A 25,298-nucleotide genomic window follows, 5' to 3' on the forward strand; every position below is an offset into this window, starting at 1 on the left:
CCACCTCACATATTGTCACAAGTATATTATCAGGAGAGGAAGTTGGTTACAACACTTCCTCAGATCCACACATGAATCTTCCAACTCACAGCAGGGCCAACACCTTGATGAGATTTTCAATCCATGCTTAAAATTTAAACACAGCTAATTAAAACAAAACCAAACTTTTAAATATTTTCTGCTTCTTATTTCACTTGTTGCAGGAACAACTGAGAGCAACTAGAAAAAGGACACATTTTAGCTTTTCTTAATTTTGTGTATTTGCCAACAGCAAGTTTCTCAATTAATATGGTCATTTAGGCTGTTATTTGTAAGAGGTTTATTATAGAACAATATAGAAAACAAATAAATGTGTTAACATATTCGGGAGCACTCGGAAGTCTAGCATTTGAAGCTTACATTACGTACTAATTTCTAATGCACGTTGTCTCCTTTAATACTCTTTAATACACAAATAACACATATTTAAGCTAAAAGCGCTTTAGAGCTATTTGCACTGTCCTAACAGCCAGCCATAAAAGTGGCAATGAAAAATAAAATGCGTACATCTTCCAGGAAAAACCTTCAATATTCCTGCATGATTCCACCAGCCAAAAGTCAAATTCCAAATTCCAGTTTCCAGTCAAAATACCTAGGAAGGACTAAGAGCAAAGAAGAGGGAGAGCCTTGTAATTCAGATAGCAAAATATTAGAGCAAAATTCTAGAGCAGTGATTTTCAAACTTCTAATGTTTGTAGATACTTAAAAAAATTCCAGTGCAACCTCCTGTAGAATTAATATGTGTGAACTTTTTTCCTCAGTCATCTTCCGTAAGTGTCTTAGAAGTTGTTCAGACCCGCCCCCTTCCATTCTTCATGCAGTCCAAAGAACACACGCTGAAAGCCACAATTAGAAATTCAGCAGCCAAATGAACCATCTTTTAAAACTGAAAATAATTATAGTTTTAGAAGACAGGTTTGTGAGGGAAAAAATACAGGGAAAAAAAAGAAACCAAAATAAAAAAACACATACATGAAATTTCCTTATTGTATGTTAGAAAGTTTTATAGAGGTTGCTGGATATTGCAGCAAACTTCTTAAATTTTCAAGGCCAAATCCAATTGTCCTCATCCCACAGTAATTTCAGATCTCCAAATCTCTTATAGCCTTAATGGACTTAAATAGGTTCACTTGTGCTATAAAGCACATCTTCCACACAGATGGGTCCAAGTCCTCCATGCTGACTCTGACTGAATAGTGCACTCCCTACCACTCCTTGTTAGGAAATCCTTGGCAGTTTCCAGGATAGCTGATTTCCTTCAGCCAGAAGCTGTTTGTTTCATGCCCATGTAACTATGGGAAGTGCTATGACAAATTTAGTAAGATCTCTGCAATGTAAGAGTAAGTACACCTGATCAGGAAAAAAAAATTAAATTAAATCAGAACAACAAAAAGCTTAGTATGAAGCTTTTACACATAGGAAGAAAGCATCCATACATTAACCTTGGATTAGCCCTAAAAAACTAGAATAAAAATGAGATAATGTCTGTCTCTGAAAAGATTAATTTTGCTGGTGTTCATTGAGTTTTTGAAATATATAGTTACTTTTGCACAAATATTCATATTGGTCAGTTATTATTCAATTCATCTGTTTTAGTGATAAAGCCATACCTGACTTATCATTGTCAATAGACTGAGAATTCAACATTTCACTCCATAAATGCCAAATTGAAAAATGCATAGGCAACAAAGTAAAAAGTCCCTGAATGCTGTTTATCAAAGTAGTAGCATCTGAAAATGAATTCAAATACAGAACATCTGCTGCCCTGTTGATATAAAAATTCACAGCTGCATTACAGACCACATGCATTCTCTCAGGATATCTGCTGAGATGGGGAAAAAGAATCCTAAGCCAATAAAGGAAGAAGGGCTAAAAAAATTTCCCCGTAAAAAAGATATTAAACCAGACATGACATCAACATAGAGCTGAAATGCAGTTACATTCTTGAACACAGGACAGAGATTTGCTGCCTGTAGCTCCAGTCACTCTTGCCACAATCAGTACTTTGCTGGCTCGTACTAGATGCTGTTGCTGTGACTCATCTGGGACATCACCATGCCACAGGAGAAATCCTGCTGTGAACTACAGTCTGTTCAATGTAGGAGTATTACAGTAGCTCACAGAAATTGTTCTGGGGACCTTACAGATGCCAAGATGCCTTACTTGTTCTGTTACAAACAGATCAAGTGGAACATTCTGGAGCTCCTCAATTGAGTAAGATTTTATTTACTGTTGGTAGACATTTGAGAGTTGGGTATTTACACTTCTTAAGAAAAATGCATTTTCTAACACACAGTATACTGCTCATTTCAAGATCCTTGAGGAGGCTTATGAACAGGTCATGCATATAGTACACTTCCAGTGCTTCCTTTGGAATTCTTTGGTGCTTCTCTAGAAAGCGGCATCTTCTTACTCCACTCTCAGTCCTAAACTTTCTGATGTGCTGTGTTCTCATTAGGACTTGTCAACACCTTCCTCCTTCCTCAGGCAGGATCTCTCTCATTTGATCACCAAGGATCCCTCAAATCATATTGCCAGGCTTCTTTGCTGTCCCCTGCAGAAGAGCAGAAACATCTCCCCTTTTCCCATAACTCTGTCTGTACTTGGGTCTGTGTGCCTCTAGCCCTTCTGCCACTTATCTGCACTATATGCTTTCTTCATTCACTTTTTTCAGCCTTCCTTTTTTTTTTTCCTGTTTAGGAGTTGAACCATCCAGGATGTCAGTTTTACTGGAAGGATTGTAAGATGTGAGATAGAGATCTGTTATGCCAAAAGTTCTAGGAGCTGGCACCAACCAGCTCTGTCATCTACTGTAATGTTTCCCCCACTCTGATCTGTGCACAGTAGAGAAGTGGAAATCCAGGAAACAGAAAAAAAAAAAAAAAGAAAAAACACAGCAACATTTAGCAAGATAAAACTCTAATGAAAATTAAGAAACATACAGATAGGTTATGCTCACAAGGCTACTAAAACAATGACTGGAGATCTTATCAATTAAGCTGGTCCAGCTTCAGCTCAGCAGGGTTGCGTGTTGCTACCAGGGGAAGGGTGCTTTGCCGTGCTGCATCCAACTCCAGAAGTTCACAGTTCAGTCTTGCAGTGTCCTTGTGGAACACCAGAATCAGATGTGCTGGGGCCAAAGTTACTGCAAGTTGCAATGGAATATGAGAACACTTTGTTCATCTTCATTTATGACTTATGCTTAAGATATGAACTGTAGCAACTGAAGAGTTGTCAGGTGTTCACACCTACTGTTCAGCAACAGAGGGAAGCCTTTGATAAGCACAGGGATGGACAGCTGCAGGAGTAATATCTTAGACCACCACAGCTAAACGTATCTCTGAACTGAGGTCAGAGACCAGGAGCACTATCTGATTAGCGAGATGCTTGCACAGCCTTTGGGTAGATTGAGTACAGAGTACTGAGCTCAAGCTGATTCCCTTATCAATGCCAAGGCTTGTTTCTGTAAGGGCTTCCTTAGATTTATCCAATCAAGGACCTTTTCAATGCAAAAGGCAATAGTAAGCAAGGAGGGGAAGTGATAAGCAAAAGCACACAGATACAAACTGATAGCCCAGGGATAAACAATGTCCCAACTGATGGGCCATTAAGAAACTAACCGGGTATGCATGGTGTGCCTGTATATTCACCCACAATTCCTAACTAGCTAGTGAATGGCTCTGGGATCTGGTAGGGGTATCAGGTAAGCAGAGGGTTCATGTTGGTATTTGAGGGGATCCATGAGTGTGGGGTACCTGTGGAACGAGTGTGTGAGCATGTGTTTGTTTGCAACAAGCACCAAGCTGAACCAGCTGGCTAGTAGAAGACCCATGGGGTAGATGAGGGGATCCAGGCAGGAGTGTAGGGTGGACAGAAGGGCCACACCAGTGCTTGAGGAATCCACAAAAGTGCTTGCACTTTCACTAGTGAATGTCAATCCTTTGCAGTCAAAGAGTAGGAAGAGGACACGGCTGTAACATCACTCCTGAAAGCCTTGTGTGTGGATGCTGTTGAAGGAGGCACCCTGCCTCTGGCAGTCTGTGTAGCCAGCTGTGCACATCTTCTGTGTGTGTGTGTCACACACAGATGTTTAGCCAGCAAGGTTAGGTCAAACTGGTTGAACCTATAAAGGGGAAAGCAGCAGCTGTGTCCACCTCTGGGAGGGAGACCTCTAGGTTTCAGGGTACCCCAGGCTGGGCTCTGGCAGCCACACAGGAGGAATTGCCAGGCTCAAGAGCTGCTGTAGGCAATGGCTGCTTAAAACATGCCACAACTGCTTAAAGCTGATGTACAGATGGCCTGCAATCCTGATCCATACTACAGCCTCCCATTAAAAAAAAGAATTTAGTCCATGCTGATAGGTCTTAGCTCAGTACTCCTGGAAGATTGCTGAGGATTTTGGAATAGAATACAAAAGCAACCCATCTTATTCCTCATAGCAGAAAGAGAGTAGTGAGTAAAAGTATGCCATAAAAATAAAGATAAGCCCATGTTTTGTTTAGCCATTCAGTTATTAAAGTGTTATATGCACTCACCTTTAGATGTGAAAAAGTTTGGAAAGGAAGACGTATGGAAGCCAGCAAATTCTCAAGTTAACTTTCTTCTCCAGGTTTTCTGCCTATCCTTCACCTATATTTCCCCATGCTCTGAATAATTTTCAAGTCATTTGTCTTATCAGTTAGACATCTGAATGCTCACATATGTGCTTTGACAGCACATAACAAGACAAAAGCTTATAATCTTAAGTTCAAGCAACAGGAGTTTGCCATCAGTTTAAATGAGATCCGAATGTCATATGGAATTCAGAATTATTTTTTTCTTCTCAGTAATTCTTGATATGCACCTTGTTGCTTTTCAGAATAATTGCTACTATGGTTTATTATTTATATGCTTAGTCTTTGGAGGTGTTCTCAAATCTTAAGAGATCAGATCTTGTTTTTAATTCTTAAACATTCATGCCTCAGCATTAAATTGGCTTATTAAACAATATAATGATCATTACTGTAGAACTTGAAAACACTGGGTTTTTTTATAACTTTAAAATGTAAAAGACTTTTTAATGTACCAACAGAAACTATGTGAGCTTAAATTGTTATTTATATATCGACAAAAGTATGTTTTATGTTTATAAATTTAGCATATACTTCTACAGAGAGTCTGATTTGTAGGCATGTGCTTATCTGCACTTTCTTCTTAATTTTAGGGTCACAAAACTTTCATGCAATTCTTCTGAGCTATTGCATTTTGTATGCAAAATAACATTATAATCTTACAAGTTGGATGCAGAATTTGTTCAGAAATAAAATGCCTTTAATGCGTCTAAGTCCTGGAATTCCCTCCATTAAAATCAGTGTGATTTTTCATGTGACTAACAGCTGCTAGAACTGGCAAGAATTTGCAGAGTTGAGGCCAGAGTACTATAGCTTTTCATTTTGCTGCTTGGCAGGTGGGGAAAAATTCTGTCATTCCACAGAAACTGGTAGATCTAATCATACATGTAATTTCATATGGTTTTGCTTATCAAAGAAACACATGAGCTGTATGATTTTTCTAAGCTTGTATTTTAGTATAGTTACGGGATTGACACTTTGACTAGCCATAAGGAATTAAAATGAGACGTGGCCAAAAAGTTGAAAATTATTTTAAAGAGCAGTCCTGCTGTGTAGAATTTCTTCCATTTTGAGCTTATGAAAATAGTTCAACTCTTAAGTTATTAGCAGCAGTAACACACACAGTAAAAACAGCACCTATGAGCTCCTTCACAAACCAGGATCTTTCAGCATTACAGATTATAAAAATAAAATACAATAGTCCACATCTCAAAGAGAGTTATAGAATCATAGAACATCCTGAGTTGAAAGGGACCCACAAGGATCATTGAGTCCAACTCCTGGCCCTACACAAGACCAACCCAAGAAACACACCATGTTGCCCAAACACTTCTTGAGCTCTGATAGGCTAGGTGCTGTGACCACTTCCCTGGGGAGCCTGTTCCAGTGCCCAAACACTCTTTGATGAAGAACCTTTTCCTAATACCCAGGCTAAACCTCCCCTGATACTGCTTCATGCCATTCCCTTAGGTCCTATTCCCAGTCAACAGAGAGAAGAGATCAGTGCTTCCCCTCTTATACCTTTAGTGCAATAATTTTCCTTTCCTCTTGATACTTTTTATTTTCCTAAGTTTAATAAAAGAAATTGTCTTTACCTCACCTAACTGGTGACTGCAGAGAACAAGCTTCTTCTTTGCTGCAGGCACATCTGTATATATGCTTCCACCAAATATAACATAATATTACTGTAGCTCCCCTGAACTTCCCCTGGATTTTCATTTTTTATTACAGTGCATCAATTATCCTGAGTTCTTCTTCATATTAAAATTAATTGAAAGTGCATTCAGCAGTATATTTTCAGGCTCAGCAAGCTGGCTGCAGTTAAGTATGGTATAACCACAGAGAAAAATATTTTCTCTGAATATCTTTTTAATCTAGGCCTGTCATATGCTTCTGCACTCTAAAAGCCTTATTTTGGCTTGCTCCCAGTGTTGTCACTTCTGTAGAAGAACCAGGAAAACTCATGTGCTGCTTTTTATCAAAGTAACTCTAAAATATTAACTATCAGAATGATATTCTGACATTTATAAATAATGCCTACCACTAGACCACCACGGGCTCCAGTACATGTATTAATGGTCACGTAAATTAGTACAGAGTACTAATATTCAGTTAATATGAATCTTTCAGTAAATAAAAATAGTGACTAAATTATTACTTTCAGATAAAACAAGAAGCTTTATCGATAACTCTAACATAGAGTATGAAATATTTGCTCTTACAACATTAATAGCACTTTTACAACAATCATTGGATACTCTTTGTTGTCCAGCCCTTGAGCAGACAGGTTGGATCTTTTGTTCAGACCATAAAGAGTCTTTTCCACTTTTATGATCAGCCAAAATTGCAGCTACAGGGTATACTAACACAATGCAACGAAGTGCAGTAAACTGAACTCTGAGCTACAGCCAACAAAATCCAAAACAAAGCACCACGCAACAGTGCTTGCTTGGGCCTTGAAAGCAGAGAAGCACGTCCTGCTGCCTTGGATGCAACATCATTTTTCCATTTCATTTTGCAGAGGTGCCATTCTCCCCACACGGCATGGTGCTGGTCAAGCAGGTAACAAAATTTCTGATGCTGCAATGTGTAGATACAAACAACTTTGTTTTCAACAGCTATTTATTAGCTCAAGGGTTCTCATGAAAATAATAGCCCTGCCCTTCACATACTGGTATCAAGGTTTGCCATTTGTGTGAAGAAGCTGTGTCCTAATGAAAGTGCAAGAGGAAATTAGTCCTTATGTCTGTCCTCGCATTTTGAGAGCCAGTGCTTCTTTTTCTCCACATTCATCCAAACTGATTTATCTTTTAGCATAACTGTGTGGGATTGACAGAACCCAAAGGCCAATTCCTTATAAACATATATGATTAACTGGAATATGAGATGCACAGTTCTAGGGGAAGATCTTTATGAAAGGTGCACTGAAGGCCACTTACTATTTTGTAATGATTTGACACCAACTTTGATTTTGGGAAAGTGTTTCAAGTCAGAGTGTCTCTGACTGCAAAGCCTTGTCATTCACTAACAGATAAATAAAGGACTAGAGTCTACAATTGTCAAAATATTTAAATTATGTGCAATAAACATAAATTCTGATATTTTCAGAAAACCTACATAAAAGTAGACCATGAATGTATATTTTTAAATTATTACGAAAAAATTGTGTGCCTCCATATTGAGGCTTGACGTCCTTTCTGTAAGATCTCCTGCTTCCTCTGCTATCAGCATCTCAGTTTAAAATGCAATCATTGTTAATGATTACTACAGTTAGATATACTCCAGATGAAGAGCTTTAAAGTATGACCCCTTTCTTTCCCTAAGCAATATAATGAAGAAACAGTTATGAAAATCTGTCATTCTTTGGCAATTCTTGTATTTCCCCTACTGATATTTTTCAAGATTATCCATCAAAAATACCCTGCTTCCTCAGTATTCTTGTACCTCACTGTGCACTTAGACCTTTGGTTTGTAGGAAAGATGAAATTTAAAGATAAATAGGTAGCTGTAGATCTAAATTATTATTAAAGTGTTTTGCTTTGAAAGACAATCTGAGCCTGCAATTTACAATGCTTAAAACTGAGTACAGGAATGAAACATGACAGCTTGACAGTATGTGGTTCAGCAGTTCCAGCTGATTCTGTCATGGACCACAAGCAATTATAACTGGCCCTTCCTGTCTTATTTCCTGTGATACATTATATTTTGTATCATTTCAAAGGAATAGTTTCCTTTTCCAAAGTCCACTTAAAATGCCAAGTTAATCAGTTATCAGTTTTTGAAATTCTTGTCTGTACTTTTGCCAGAATTTAATAGCTTAGGCCTTTTACAGAACTGCATCTGATGTTTTTATGAAAACTTCACCAAAAACTGGTGGCTTGACTTCTGACTGAGACTTGGGGAAAAGACATAGCAATTTTGACATTCATATTTTTAACTGCTTATTTGAAAACCTGAAATTCCTTACATACACATAAATTCCATGCTGATTGTTAGTATAATATAATTGGGACATCAGTTCTGTGATCTGTTCAGACTCTACAACAACAGGAAAGAATAGGATATACACACACACACACACACAAAGGAATAAATCTGTTCTGTGCAAAACTATAAAATATCATTTAAAGAAAAATAGATCACAAAACCTTTCTTTACACGAAACAGATTTTGCAGACTAACACCTAAGTTCTCCATATAATAACCCACCTATACAAAAGTGGGGATAATTTTGAATGTTTCACATAATATTCTGTCAACCTTTCTCAAATAAATGATTTTTCTTCTAAAAAAAGGTATGTCAGAAAGAACTGCTCAGTCATATTGACTGTTCCTACATGGAGACATCCGGACCAGCTCATCTGAAGCCCACATGCAATAGACATCCCATGTCCAGTCCCATATTAGCTCAGGTATCACCATAAGGTACTGAATTTTGTTAGACAGGCTTACCAATACCAACCCTACTTTTGCCACACACAAAATGCATTAAAAGCATGTTGGGTCTGCAGGATTTTACTCCTACTTAGACACGTCTGTTTCATTCACTATGTTGAGCACGTGCAATCTAAACTTTATCCAAGAAGCCCATACAGCTGGAGAGAGTTGCCTAAAATAAACATCTGGGCTATTATGTTTGTCTACATAATGAGCTTACATTATACATTTCAAAGTAATATCTTTGATGGAATTTAAATCCCTCTAGAGAAAAACACTATTTAGCCACAAACTTATCACTGTTCAACCAAAAAAAAATGTATATGTGTGGATATTTTAGGCCAGAAAAGATCATTTTCGTCTGCATACATAAGCAAAGAAGTTCAGTTCTGATTTCTGTATCAAGCCTATAACTCCTCTAAGAATTACTTATTTCAGAAAGATAGTCTTGATTTTAAGAGAGACACCTCGGCTCTTAGAATATACTTTAATTCATTCTTCTCACTGTTTCCAAATGTTTCCAATTTCAATTTTTATTTTATTTGCAGTTTCAGTATTTTAATTTCCTACATATTTTGGTGCATTATGATGTCTTCTATCACTAATGATTCTGCCCAGGTACCAACATTCACAGGGCTCTTTTCACTCATGGTACATAATACTGATTTGATTTTGCATAGTACCTTTCATTCAAACGTCTCAAAAAATCCTCATGAGTATGTAAGAGTGGCAAACTTCCTACAGAAATATCCCCGTTTCACAGACAGGCAAACTGAATGAAAAGACACTAAAGATCATATTCTTCAAAGGGATGAAAATAACATGGGAACAAGGTGTCTATGCATTTCTGGGAAGACAGGGCTCTCCAAAGTCGCAGACCACCTCTGGCAAAGCCAGAAACAAACCCCTCATCATCAGATTCTTCCACAAGACTATTACAAATTTGAATGTATTATTTCTAGATACTGTTGTACGTTCAGGTGTACAACTGCAGGTGTACAGCTCAGAAATACACTACAGATTTAATACTAATGTTTCAATTACATTATTGGTACAAATTGTACAACACGGGAATTCAACAGGTTTTACACCGCTTAAGCAAGTGGTGGCTGTTTTTACCTCATTTCATACAACAAGACACTTTGAGCCTAATGAATCACAAACACCAATATTCACAGCAAGCCCAAATTTGCCTTGGCAACTGCTGAAACTCTGACCTACGGCAAAGAAAATGAAGACCTCAGCCTGGCAGTTCAGTCCCCAGGGACTCTGTGTCAATGGAAGTGTGCACATTCAGTCACTTCTCTTCACATCTGAACCTGGGAGGAAGGGTGTTTTTCTGGATCAACGAACTCTGCTGAGTAGATGAAAGAACTCAAAAGGTTTTCTAACAAAATGCAGCCAATAGCTATCAGAGTGTATTCTGAGAGGAGCCTTATTAGGCACAGGCCTCTTACTCTCATAGCCCTATGTCACACCAAGCAGCAGGTCGGACCATAGTAAGAGGCAGAAAATTAGTGTTTCCCATTCACAGCAAATGGGGTTGCAGAACCTGCAGAAAGAAAGTAAATTCTCAACACAGTTATATAACCTTTGCTACAACTCCAGCCTTACTATTTGAGCACACTGGGAAGGTGTAAAGGTTACTGAAATTTGAGTCCTATTTTTGAAGTGAGGGCTATGGGCTTTCATGAATGGTCTTTTTTTTTTTAGAATGAACATCTGACCTCCTGAAATTTACTGGCCTCAGAAAGTATTTTGTACCTGTGCTAAGGCATTTCTAAAAGTTCTGTAAAAAGTGTTTCTCCTGGACTGCAAGAGACATCTTCTCCATTATGTTTCCATGAAGAGTTTGAATATCAATAATACAAAAACTAAACACCATCTCAATATCTCAATTAACTTAATTAACCTATCATATGCTTTCATAATATTCTATATAATATTTTATATAATAAAAGAAATTAGATGGAAAAAAATCTCTCCACTTCCATTCTACTCAGGTACGTTAAACATATCATTTAGAAATTTAGAAGACAGACATTTTAAAATCCAGCTGATAAAAGCATATATTCAGGGACATTAAAACAACAACAACAACAACAAAAACAATCAAAATAAACTAGAGTGTCTTCTTTGCAGAAAGCACATTCTGGAAGGCTTTGGGGGTTTCCAGGATGGCAGCTTATTAGCTGAAACTGGTTGTCATGGCTTTGAACTACAACCCTTCTAGCTGCTGAGAGCTGTTTAGGCTCGCTTGTGTAATAAAGGTATGATTTACAGAAAACATCTTTGACATTTTTGGGCCATGTCAGAACCAGCACTAAGCCCATGACTACCTAACGTACTAAATGAAATCTAACCTTGCTGAAATACATAGGAATTCTGCCTTTGATTTCACACAGTCAGGCTTTCATGACACTACCAGTGCAACAGTAAGCAAACAAGAATAATTCAATCTTTTTACTGTGTTCCTGAGCTCATAGCAGGAAAAGACAATTTTTGACTTGTATCTAACTCTCCATCAGTTTTGTGACATATATTAAAACTCCCATTAAAATTGAGTTTATACTGATGTAAAATGTGAGGAAACAATAGCAGAGAATCCAAATTCTTCTCTTTGCTGGCTTGTTTAACTTATACAACTCAAAATTAACTTTTTAGGAGTCATTCAGTGGTCTAGTATGCAGTTCCTGGCTGTGTGCACCCTAGATATAAGCAAATCGAAATCCTATTTGATTCCTGAAGCATTTGCTGCTCTGATGTAGGAAAAGCAAAAAGGGAAAAGTGAAGCAAAGGAGAGGATGGATCTCCTACACCACAAAGAGAGCAGGGAGCATGGCATGAACACAAAAACTGAGGGATTTAAAGGACTGTTTCATAGAGAGATGGAGTAAGTCAGTAATTATTAAACATCTCATATAATATCATGTCCACGGGATTCTTACATGTTATACTACACTCTGGTATCTTGTCTGTATCTATACAATAACTGGGGTGGATTGGGTTCATATCATAAGTAGGGCTACAGCATTAAGGTGCTTCTTGAAGCACACAACAAAACTAGTGCATAAAAGCCTCCATATGAAGCAAATCCACTATTTGATTTTTTTTTTTTACAAAAACAGTGGTAGTAGTTCCATAAACTCCCTACTTTCCTCCCAAGATTTATATATACTATATATATACGTGTGTGTGTGCGTGTATATATATGTAATATATACACTCATATATGGAAAAGGCAGGTTTGTTTCAGAAAAACAGAAATTACTGTCATAACAGCCAGAAGAGCCATAGTAGATTCAGATAATAATGCAATACTAGCTTGAGTACATAGCCATGCTTTTTTCATGCTCCTTCTTCAAGAGCTATCCAGACAGAATGTGGAGAATTGCTGTGCTATAAATATGCAGTCTGTCTCTGTAAAAACAAACAAAACCCATACCGAGAATGAGCAATAAAAAAGTTTTACAATAAAGTATCCTGAAAAATAAAAAACAAGCCAAATATAAAATTATTAACACAAGTCATTCATCAACTTCAATTTTATCATTCTCACAAAGCCATAACATGAAGTTGTATAATCTTTTGGGTTTTGATGAAATCCAGGATGGTTTCTCTGGCTGTTTTCCAGATCTCTGCTGTGGCTCATATTTTCTGGTTTTATAGTTTGATCATGATGACTGATAATCATTCTGAAAAATCTGTTTAAAGCAAGTTGTGCTCAGCAATAGTCATCCTCTAGCTTTTGCACACAATGAGCTTGTTTAATCACAGCCACATGGTTTTACATGTGATGTATGTGAAAGTGATTTTAAATGCTTTTCCAACCATTTCTATTGTTTTGACCAAATCTCAACCTCATCACATCTAAGACAGTAAGAAATGTATAAAGTAGGATCTGCAGACATTTTCTGCATCATCCGTCTCATTGTTGTTTCTGTCTGAGACAGTAATTTCCTATCAAGATGGGATTTTAGGCACAGAAATCATGGAAACCTGCCTTGCACCTTAACTTCAAGGTCCATGTGATTACATTCTCAAAATCTCAGCATTCGAAAACAAACTGCCTCAAGATCTTGATGGAAAATCTTGAGAACTTGAACTTCATGCTCATGTTAGCAACCTCTGTGAATACCTGTCCCCTCTCTGTCTACCTTTCATATTGTGAACCAGTATATGTGGGCTGGAGCGTGGCTAGAATATACCACCAGGACACACTACCACAGCACATCACTCGGTACATCACAGTCTAAAAGACAAAAATATGATCAAAAAGCAGACAAGAAGCAGTACAAACATGCATATGACCATGCTAAGGACAATCTTTTAGAGCAACGCAGTTGTTGCCATAGAAGATTTTGAGTGTTTGCAGAGTTCAAAAGGCACAAACCTCTGGAGAATAGCTGACACAACAGCAGATCCAGGGCCCTTTTACTTCTCTATGTCAGAGCCTCTGCTGTCACTGCTGAAGACCTGAGTGTTATCCCTACCGTGTTTTTTCTCTTCTGAATTGTTAACCTTGGCAAATGCCAACACCTGGCCTCATCATTTCTTGTGGATTTACTGAAAGACAAGAAGGAAAACAGCATTATGATATTAATGCCACATGTACTTCTACTCACACTACCTAATAAGACCCACTTCTTCCAGTTACTCAGATAAGAGCCTCCCTACAACTTAACTAAGAAATTATTTGCAAAAATATAGTCTTGCCTCTGTAGAATATTTGATGTTTGTGGTTGTTGCTGTATTACTGACCTATCTTTCTATCTACATTCTGCTTTCATAGTATCATTATGTTCACAGTCTGGCAATTGTCAAGGAGTGAGCTGTCATAACCTACAGTTTTTACAGAAGTATAATAAACTGTGTCAGAGTTTGTATGAGTTTTCTGTGCAGCAAAGAGCTACTGAATGTGCGTAACTGAATCAAATTCAGGTGATTAGCACAATGAGACTATTAATATAAGCAATAGAAGAATCCACATAATAAACATTACTCAGATCTCCAAGCATCAGGTTAACCTGAGAAGCCACAAGCCTCTGAGTCCTATAAGAGTTTCAGCCACATAATTTTGGAAATATGGGTACTTCCAGTCTCACTGATGAGTCTCAACTAATTCAGAGTGCATGACTCATCAAAAAAATCTTCCAATCCAAATTTCCATAACATCACCACCCTCTCCAAGGACCATGTCTTTTCCAGAATGGTTTAACCAGCCTCTCTCACTTCCCCATCTAAATTCATAGTCTGCTGTAGCAGACCTTCCTTCTCTTCCTTTTTCTTCCCCATTTCCACAGTATGCTTCTTCAACTGTAAAGTGAGAATAGCTAGATTAGGAAAGAAAACTCAGAAATGAATTCTGAAGTCCACCATTTCAGTCACAGGGCTTAACAAAAGCGTATTTAACCTGAGAGTGATAATGATATTGGATTCTTAAGGAGTTTTAAGTAATATGTTAGGTCTATTTCCGAATCAGTCAATATTCTGGGCTGAAAATTACCTCCTAAGTGCAAACCTGAAAACCACAAATGACAAGGCTTATTCAAAGTGAAATCATGTCTAGTAACAATTAGAATATTCTGTGTAAGAGATAAACAGTTTTCCCTGAGACTAGGTTTAAACTCTGGAAAGAAGGACTGCAGAAACTAAGGATCACACAGACCATTTTTTGCTCCATGTTCTCCCTTTGGACTTTGCCTTCTTTAATACAGGAAAATACCTAGTAATGTGCACACTGACAAAAATGGTTGTAAAAGCAAATATTTGATACTCTGAAAATTCTTTGGAGAAAGTATGATAAACCACAACTGTCACATGTCATGAAGCCACAGAATCATTTAGACTGGAAAACACCTCCAAGATCATGAGTCCAACCATTATCTTAGCACTGTCAAGTCCACCACTAAACCATGCCCCTATGTGCCACATCTACATGTCTTTTAAAAACCTCCAGGGATGGTGACTCAACCATTTCCCTTAGCAGCCTGTTACAATGCTCGAAAACCCTTTTGGGGTTGAATTAAAAATTTCACAAGATTAAGAACTAAAATAAAAAATAATTACAGTCTCAGCTACAACCTATTTTCATTACCATGTCAACTGTACAGCCAGTTAACAATAAAAAAATTACAAACTGCCATTCTGCAAAACATGACATTGCTAGTCCTTTACCAGTAAATGCTTCTGTGTGTAATTTAATTGGTATGCACATTGGCTGCAAGCTTGGATTGGAAAACAGTGACTTGAGTCTTTCTAATACAATATAGTCCATTGAACTGCATTCCAGCAATGTATGCAGGACTTTGCAGATATTCCACCCTGGGCACCAATTAATGAGGCCATGTCCTCGGAGAATAAAATTGAATTAGTAAAAGAATGGCAATAAATTCAGAATAGGCATCTGCAAAGTAATTTGAGAAGAAATGTCTTCCTGGCGAAGAGCAAAGCAAACACTTTGTAGGGGTCATAGGAAGGATTTGGGGAAAGAACCTTGGCACTGAATTAATGCAAAGTGATTCTACTGCTCTAGAGTCCATAAACTGTATTAATAGGCAAGCCAGTACTTCCCAAGAGGAGTCTGTTGAGCCTCTTGATGTTTATTATTAATATTTGCTGGCCATTTTTGTACCAGGCTATTATTACCAGGACAATAACTGTGACATTAAGGAACTGCCAGCTAGAAGTTTATTTTGTGTGCAAGCTTTGTGCTTGTTTGGTAAATCTCTTGTAATCCATTTGGGAGTATTGTCACAGAATCAGTCAGATTGGAAGGGACCACAGTGGGTCATCAGGTCCAACCTCCCTATTCAAGCAGGGTCATCCTAGAGCACATGGCATAGGATTGCACCCAGATAGTTCTTGAATATCTCTGGTGAGGGAGACTCCACAACCCCTCTGGGCAATCTGTTCCAGTGCACAGTCACCCACACATTAAAGAAGTTCTTCCTCATGTTCAGGTGGAACTTTCTGTGCATCACTTTCTGCCTATTGCCTCTTGTCCTAGTGGTTTGCACCACCAAGAAGAGGCTGGCTCCATCTTCCTGGCACAACTTTTTAAATATTTATACATGTTAATAAGGTCTCCTCTCAGTCATCTCTTCTTGAGGCTAAACAGGCCCACCACCCTCAGCCTTTCCTCATCAGCAAGATGCTCCAGTCCCCCAGTCATCCTCATTGCCCGCTGCTGGACCCACTGCAGGAGTTCCATGTCTCTTTTGTCCTGAGGAGCCCAGAAATGGACACAGTATTCCACATGTGGCCTTACCAGGGCTGAGTACAGGGGCAGGATCACCTCCCTCAACCTGCTGGCAATGCTCTTCCTAAGGCACTCCAGGATTCCATTGGTCTTCTTGGCCAAAAGGTGGTCATTTTCTTGGTGTTCCAGTATGTTTCACCAACTCCACATAATTTGTGTATCCAAACACAGTGTTCCAAATTCCGGTTTCCATAATACTGAAGTTACTACTGTGATAGTAAACTGACATCAGATTTCTTCTAATGTAATTAGAACAGACAATGGTCTCCAAATACAGCTTTTAATATACTACTTCTATTTCAAATCTGTGTATATTAGGATCACTGTAATAAGATTGTTTGGGGTGAGATGAAAAAACATTCTGACAAGTCACGGACCTCATGCTTAGTACTGGCTGGTGTGCCCAGGCACAGGCCCAGGGAGTGGGATTCCACCATGTCCCTTTCATGCTACAAAAAGGATACCAGGGACATTTGTGGTCAAGGTCAGCTAGCACCCTTTCAGGAATTTAGCTTGTTCAGTCCAGAAGCTCATTCCAACCAGTTAGTATGCATTTGACCATCTCAAAGGCATTTTAACACCCACACAAAGCCAGCCCGCTCTGAGGGGCCAAGAAACAGGTCTTAGCCTCATTAGTTTTTTAACACAGATACAGCAAAAATATATCAGAAAGAAAAATCCGTCTAAGTGTGGTAGCTAAGTAGTCATGATAAATACCACTTAATTATCCACTATTTGAAGGAAGTCCCCGTTTGCTTATTGTGCTCACTAGTCTTCTGTGAGACAATGACAAATTACACTCAACTGCGTGGTGATAACTTCTGGGTTCAGAATATTAGTCTGTTTGCAAATGGAAACAACAGTTCACCTAACTTTCAATACTTCAAAATGCAGTTTCTATCTCTGTAAGCAAAGTGTACTTCATAGCTCGCTTTCCTTTCATATGTCTGTTTGAACTGATCTATTTACAGTGTACCTTCTGTAAGAAGTGTTTAACATCATTTTTGCAGAGCATTGTACTTTGGTATACAATGAAGACAAATCTTTTAAAATGCATCTCGGGGAAACAAGAATTAATCTTTTCATTTCCCAGAGTCAAAGGATGTGAATGCTTCAAAAAGGAAATACCACCATATCTTTTGGTCTTACTACTCTCTTCCTTATTTCAGTTTATTTCCATTTACAACACTGAATCTTGAACATCATTCATCTTTAGAAATGCAACTTATTATATTTCATTTTTTTCTGACTTCATTTTTTCTGTCTTCAATATTTCCCCTTTGTCTTTTGCTCTTTTTTCCACTTTCTCTTCACTTCTGCTTTCTTCCTTGTTCTTTTTTTGTCTGTTATCTGTCATCTAACTTCTTCCTACAAAAATATAGTCATACCTCAGGTGAAACAAGCCAACTGTTAAATAAACAATAATTTATAGCAAGAAATACACATCTGCCAAGTCTCAGACACTGTATCAGGTTTATTCAGTTGACCTCCAACAACCCTATCATGACATCCATATTTCTAGAAAGTATAGTTCCACAGTGCATCTCTTTTTCTGAGTCCAGCAGGCTGCCTCATACCTTACACACCATGTTTGTCTAGCACAAGATCATGCAAAAGACAAAAGCAGCTGTTATTTACACTCTGTGTGGTCCACGAAACACTTCCTTGGGAAAGCTTGTTCACTGCAGTAAAATGCTGCCCCAATAGATGAGGCTGCTTTCATCCCTCATCATGAAGGAATATGTTAATTGTACATCTCATTACAATGTCAATATATGCCAAATTTCATATCTGAGTAAGAGAAAGAGATTGTGCTTGTGCACAGAGAGGATCTGAAAATATGGGTTATGGGATCAAGTTGATTGCTAGGCTAGAATACACTTCCTTGACAATCCTGCCAACTTGTATAAGGAAAGACAAGCACTACCAATACAATGTAATTCTTGATTTAAGAGTTCTCCAGTATACAGGAAGATGGTTTAATATCCTAATAGCTCTTTATTCATTTGTCTGTAGTTTCTCATGCACCTAATCCTAACAAATCCATAAGTGGAAGATTTTCAGTAACGGTAAACAAAAATTGAGTAAATGGAATGTTTTTTAATCACAACATACCTTTTTATATATTTCCTTTAAGCTTTGTATATTTCCAATATGCCTTTGTCGCTTTGACTTACACAAAGGAGAGAGAAAACTCCAGTGCACTGAGCAGCAGTTTTACACAGTCAACTAGATGGTTGGACAAGTAATAGTACTTTTTTTTTTTTCATTTAATACATAGCAAAATGAAAGTGACAAAATTCATTAGATACAAACTTGTTCTTCAACAACGTGCTACTGATTACAGATAAGCAGAGCAATTTATTCAGACACATTCAGATGGAGAAGGTGAAAAAAGTATTATATTACTGTTACCACTATCACACCAACTTCAATATAATAAATGACATTTTTAACAGCCTTCTATTTAATATGCTTTGATGGTGGTTTAAACTGACAAAAATTAAAATTACTTTTGGAATTCCACCCTTTATTGGAAAAAAATAGTGTGACTACTGTTGGAAAGCTCTAAAGACCTTGTTTTGATTTCATACCTTCTCTTCGAGCTAATGCTACAGATTCACAGGTATCAAAGCACAAACCTCTACTACTTAAAGAATTAAGTGTCACTAACCACTTGTCAGAACTCACAGGCTATTAGTGCCCAACTTGATGAACTCTTTGGTGATAGTGTCCTTCCTCACAGCCAGAGTGAATACAGAAATAAGCAGTTTCAACAGATTAAAATTTTAGAATTTTTTAGTGATGGGTTTTAAAACCATAGTGCTGAGATGCTCAGCCCAACTGTATTTGTGAAACTGCAACTAGGAAAAACAAATTCATATAAAAAGGGATTTTTCCTCTTCCATTCTAGTTGTCTTTAAACTAATTTCTATGAAAAGTAACCTATGCTATATTTTACATCTCTTGTGATTTTTAAAATTTGTTTTATTATTGTATCTAAATGTATCTGTATGTATTTAAGGCATATGCCACCGAAGTGACAAAATCCTGGTTCCTCTGATTCAGTTAAGAGTTTCATCATTGAGCTTAGTGATGAAAAATTAAAAGACAATGTAGAGAAACATCTCCTTTGTTTCTGCTTATTTTAATTGGAGGAAAATGGTCACATTTCCAACAAAAGGAACAATTGGCTAAAATTCCAGTGGTATATAAATATTAACAAGATGTTGATATAAACATGCACAAAAGAGTAGAGTGACAACTATTCACAGTTCTCATAAGACTTTTCAGAGCCTTTATACAGAAAAGGTAGCATATTCCTTTATTTTCTACAAGTCTGTTTTTCCTGAAAATCTCTGCTACATCATTACATCTCGTTTGCAATGCTTCTCAGATGCCCAGTTTTGATTAGGCAGCCCTGCACCTCCCTGTCACACGTTTTTAGGTACTAAAACACAGAGAAAAAAAGAACAACTTTCCCCAGCTAGAAATAGAGATGAACAGAGGAAATGACTGAAGAAAAACATCCTTCTTTATCAGGTCTTCTGGACATAGAACTATTTTCAAAAAACATCAAGTGCTCTTTGTAATATTTGTCAGCAAAAGACCAAAATAAGAAAACTGAGTGATACAAACAGGTTCTGCTACTGCTGCAGATAAAAGGCTTCAAGTAGCTCTGTACTACAGGTTACCCATCTCATTTGGCTAGCTGTGCAAAAAGGAGAAAATCTGGATTTTTAAGAAAAGGCATCCAGGCAAAATTATGAAGTTTAAAATCACTGACTCTTAAGAAAGTTTGGGAAGGAAAATGTAATTTAATTTATACTAAGACACCAGGTATAATGTGAGTATTTCAGTACTAAGTTCTGTGATCAGGTCACTTAAGACACTTCTGGCTAGATTCACCTATCTGAAAAAGTTACATATATACACCTGGTAGTGAATTATCTTTTGTGGAAATGGTTAATGATGGAAAAGAGTAATAACATCTTGCTCTCCAGTTAGACTGAAGTCCCAGCATGGATGTTGAGAACAGTGCTTATTCTAATGCACTCCACAAATGGTGGACAATCAGAAGCTAGTAAAATTAGTGGAAAGAATAACAGCTGTGTAAAACACCTATCCAGTAGTTTAATTCACTGATGTTGCCAGCATGTCACCTTTCCATGCAATCAAGAGTCCACTTAACCCACACAAACTCTGGCTAATTAGGTTCTTACATGTTATCCAGCAAAGAATTAAAACAGAAACTTTTTCCTTACAGTATTTTTATTGTAAAACTAAACCACCAACTAAAACCAAAGCACTCTGCAATTTCCATTTACTTCTAGTGGATTCGGAGAGTGTACACAACTCTGTGGTTTAAAATATATAAACTTCTCTAAGAAGATTTTTAACTTCTAAACTACTCATTAGTATCTTTGGGTTACTCAAGACAATCACCAGTTAGCAGCACAGGAAGTAATACAGAGATTCAGCTGATAAATGGGCATTGAGAATAGACCTCCCTAAGTCCTGATAGTAAGGAATTTCTTCCCACATTCATCATACTGCAGCATCAGAATTCTTAAGAACAAGGTTTCAGAGAATAAAATGAAGTCTTCTTAAAGGCTCTTATGCAGAACTGTAGTGCAAACATTATCTAGTAGGATATCCCATCTGGTCTTCAGGTGCCTTTCCAGAAGTGTTCTACTTAGACTCTGTTTTCCAGCCTCACACAGAGGTCTGAAACACCTTAACGTGTTCAAACTGGCCCAAGACACCTATGTTTACACAAGTTAATCATACTTTTACTCTGTAATGTTGCACACTAGAAAATGATTTGCAATTGCCCCTTCGTTCCAGTATCACGAGGCCAAACATAGATTAAAAGTAACTGATCTGTTTATAAAGCATAATGGCACCAAATCAAATGGAGGCATCATCACTAGCTAGGACACAAAGTTCCTCTTCTGATACGTTCTCTACCACTATCAGCAGACAAAATCAACAGGATCCTTCTGTTTAACAAAAAAAAAAAAAAACAAAAAAAACCCAACAAAACAAAACAAACAAAAAAAACAAACAAAAAACCCCCAAAAAACAAACAAAAAAACAACACCAAAAACCCACAAAAAAACCCTCAAAACAAACAAACAAAAAACCCACAAAAACAACAACAAAACAAAAAACTATCATGACAACAACCTTTACATTTCATATTTTTTTATATCATAACTTTGTCTGCTTTCAGTAATTTTAATGGAAGCTTTACTAATTTGCAGCATTTCAGATTTCTGGCTCCTAAAATATACTGATCGAAGCACAAGAAGTTGCAGTCTCTTTCTGTTGTTCCACTGATGTAATTTACTCCTTAGCAAATTTTCACTTTTCATTTTCCCCTTCTGAGAGGTATGAGTCAAGAGAGAATATACAACCCAGGAGACATGGCTGAGGTGAGCACCTGTGCACAGCACAGGTATGGGGTTTTTCTGTATGCCCAGCATTCAAGGAAGTGGAAGCAGAGCACACTGAAAGACAGCTTGGTCCAGGAAACGTTCAGCAGTGCAGTTAGGGCAGGGAACAGTTTCACTGATGTTACCAGGACCTATTGCCATGTGCAATGAACTTGCACCTTAGGTGATCATTAGGGATGGAAGTTGCAACTACTTACCTGCTTAAGAGGAAGCATACATTTCAGTGTTTGTCAGAGTAGAGCTTGCTTAGCCCATACTTCACAGAATTAGATTCAAACAGCCCACCTTTTATAATCTGATTGCAGAGCTTCAATAAAAATGAAGGACTCTGTTCCAATTCCAGCAAGATTGTATTGGGCAAAACCGTTTCTGTACATAGAATAAAATAATCCTAGTATGTTGAACTCTTCCATCAGCAGTCCTTTTCCAACTTTCATTTGGATCATAGTTGCAAGCCATCAAAGGAGCAACAAATAAAACATGTTTATATGCCAACAAAATATTAATTATATATGCTTTTATTTTCCAAATTACTATTTAAGTACCACACATCTTTTTCCATGAGGGTGTTTTTCTGTTCTCAGGACAAAAATCTAATTGTAACTCATGTTTTGAATTACTAAAAGTTATCTTACAATTATCTTCTAACAACTATTTAGCTAGAAGTTCATTTCCTGGCAACACAAGAAGTACATTAAATTGTTCCAAACTTGAAAGATCCTTTGGCTTCATTATCAAGGAATTTAAGTTATGTTCAGTGGAAATATAATTTTCTGGTTTAAATGTTGGGTTTTCCCACCCACACACTTTATAGAAAGCAACACTAAAATAACGAAAACAAAGAAAATGCACTGTTTCTTTCTATCTGGACACTTGTTTTCCATCACAGGGATTGGAAGTACCAAAGAAAAGCACTTTAAGAAAAATAACAGAATAGTTGCTAGTGTATTGATCTAGCATTAGGATAAGCCAGAAAAGAAAATCTTCGCTGACAGAATTTTATAAACAATATAGTCCTCACGACCTAAAAGCATTATGAACTGCAAATCCGCTACATCGCTACAGGTTATTTTGTAGTTCACGTTACACAGAATGCTACATTAAAGGAATACTTTTGTGTGGATACTTTTGCCTTTGAACAGTAAAACCCGTTTTATATTTCATAACCACTGCATTCAATAAGACTATTAAGACTGTCAAGTAAATACAGCTACTGCAATTCCAGATCTGCAGAACAGCTGCACACGTATTGAATTCAAGCTCAAACACTAACAATGGTTATGTTAATAGGATATAAGCAGTATCTGTCATGCACCCGAGCTGTTTGCAGTACTTTTGTTTCAAAGTCTGTCTCACTAGTAAGCTTATGTCTAGCCAGTGAGCGATTTATTTAGCAGTGAGTTATGTTCGCACGCAAGGGAATAGCAAGGGAATAGGGCAACCCCCTTTGTCGTCCCCATCTGTCTCTCATCCTTCCAGATAACCAGCACACCACCATTTTCCCCGCAAACAAACGTTAAGCAAAGCCCAACTCTGGTGAAAATAAAGGCAAAGGGGCAACTCTCGCCGGTGCAGGAGCAGCGCGGGGGGCAAAGCCCGGGGGCAGCCCCTCGCCGGGGTCGGACGGGGCTCCCGACCGGCGGGGCAGGCGGTGGCAGCACCTAAAGTATTCCGGAACCGAGTGCAGACAAAAGAGGGTGTGTAGCAGCTGCGCGGAGCGCGGCAGCCGCCGGCACGCCAGCCCGCTCCGCTCGGGAGGCAGAAAGTCCATTCCCGGCACGGAAAAACCCACCCACCCGTACCCGCTCTCTCCCTGCCCCTGGCTGCCGAGGGCAGGGCACGTCTCCCGGTACCCCACGGCAGGATCAGGCACGGCGCGGCCCCTCCGCCCCCGAGGAGGGGTGACGGCTGCGGGCGGGTTGAAGTTTGGGGGCGAAGGGTAGATCCCCGCCACACGCACCCCTCCCAACCCGCCGCTTACCTATGGGGAGGTGCGCGGTGCCCGCAGCCCTCCCGGCGCAGCGACCTGCGGGGCTGCGCCGCGCCCGTCACACTCGGGGCTCCTCCGGCGAGGCGACGGCTGGCTCAGGGAGTGACAGGGCGGCGGCTCCCCTCGCCCTTCCCCGGCACCGTGCTCGGCGCAAGGCGGGCGGGGGCAGGCATGGCGAGCAGGCAAGGGAGCGGGGCTGGGGCGGTCACTGCCGGCCGGAGGAGGACGCCCGCCGATCGGGGGCTGCGCGCCCCCGCCGCCGCCACCGCACGACCAGCCGGAGGCGGCCACCCCCTGCTCGCCCCGCGGCGACGGGCGGGTGCCATAGCAGCGCTCCGCGGGAGCTGCGGGGGGGAATCGGCCGCCAGGCAGCCGCCCAGGGGGGCGTGGGCGGGCGGCGGCTCCGCGGCGCAAAAGTTTCCCGGCTCCTCAGCGAGGTGCCCGGGAGCCGCTCGTCCCCGGCACCGCCGCGGGGGAGAGTGGCGGGACGGAGCCCGCTCCCGCAGCCGCCCCGCCGGCCGGACCCGCTTCGCTCAGCGCCGCCGGGGCTCGGTCCCCGCCGCCCGCCCGCGGCAAAGTTTCACTCCGCAACCTCTCGGCTGCGGCCTCATCTCCATGGGAACGACACCCCCCGCTCCATTTCCCGCTGCTCCCCACGGGACGCGGTGGAGGCGGGCGGAGCTGGGGTAGCCCCCTCGCCAGTCGGGGCGATGCGGGGAGGCTGGGACGAGCTCGGCGGGCGCTGGGCAGGTCTGGCAGCGGACAGCGGACGGGACGGCGGATGGGGAAAAGGGCAGGCTGAGCCCCAGGGCGGGGACGCGGCTCTTTCTCTACCTCCCGCCTGCCGGGGAAGTTTTCCGGTCCCCCGGGGAGAGCGCGATGAGCCGCCGGGAGCTGCGCCCCGCTCCCGCCGGGACCAGCCGGTTTTAGAGCCTCCTCTCCCCACGCAGCTCTGTCCCAGCCCCGCCGGAGCGGTGGCTTTGTAAGGCGGCCGCTTCCGTCCCGGCGGGCTGACAGACCGCGGCCGCGGGGGAGGAGTCACCGGCGGGGGCGGCTGGGAGGTGGTGCCGGAGGGGGGTGCAGGTGTGTCGGTCGTGGGTGTGCCGGTCACGGGTGTGTCGGTCACGGGTGTGCCGGTCGCGGTGCCGCGGACGCGGCGGGGACCCCGGTATATGGGGCCGCGTGCCCGCCTTCCCTGTTCCCCTGTGAGAGCCGGACGGGAACTGCGGGAGCGCAGAGTGATTCACCGTAATGTGGGGTTTTTACCTCAGATGCAATTACATTTTATGATTCAGCTTTTAATTTTTTGTGGTTTGGTTTGGTTTGGTTTCTTGGGGGTTTTTTTTGCGGCCGCACGCCCACCCATCGTGTCCAGCCAGGGACGGCAAAGTTCAGCTGTGTGGTGCTCGCACCTTCCAGTCAGACGGGGTAATCCAGCAGATGGGCTTGGGAGACGGGATGACTCCAGTCTGCATGGGAACTCTCCGCATTTTTAAATCAAG

The 25,298-nt window shown here is 40.1% G+C and overlaps 1 protein-coding gene across 2 annotated transcripts in view; it reads right to left on the reverse strand.

Moving 5' to 3' along the window:
- Nucleotides 1-24,078, reverse strand: part of TMEM200A (transmembrane protein 200A) — a 49,883-nt gene extending 25,805 nt beyond the window's left edge. Inside the window, exon 1 of one of the 2 annotated variants that reach the window (XM_050316469.1) lies at nt 23,788-24,078. The gene's annotated coding sequence lies outside the window, so the exon portion shown is untranslated. Of the gene's footprint in view, nt 1-22,003; nt 22,071-23,787 lie in introns of those variants that run through there. The other variant, XM_050316470.1, reaches the window with a different exon arrangement.
- Nucleotides 24,079-25,298: the final 1,220 nt, after the last annotated feature.

Source organism: Myiozetetes cayanensis, unplaced genomic scaffold, assembly GCF_022539395.1.
Source record: "Myiozetetes cayanensis isolate MyiCay16 unplaced genomic scaffold, myiCay2020 scf2-11, whole genome shotgun sequence".
NCBI classification, from domain to species: Eukaryota; Metazoa; Chordata; class Aves; order Passeriformes; family Tyrannidae; genus Myiozetetes; species Myiozetetes cayanensis.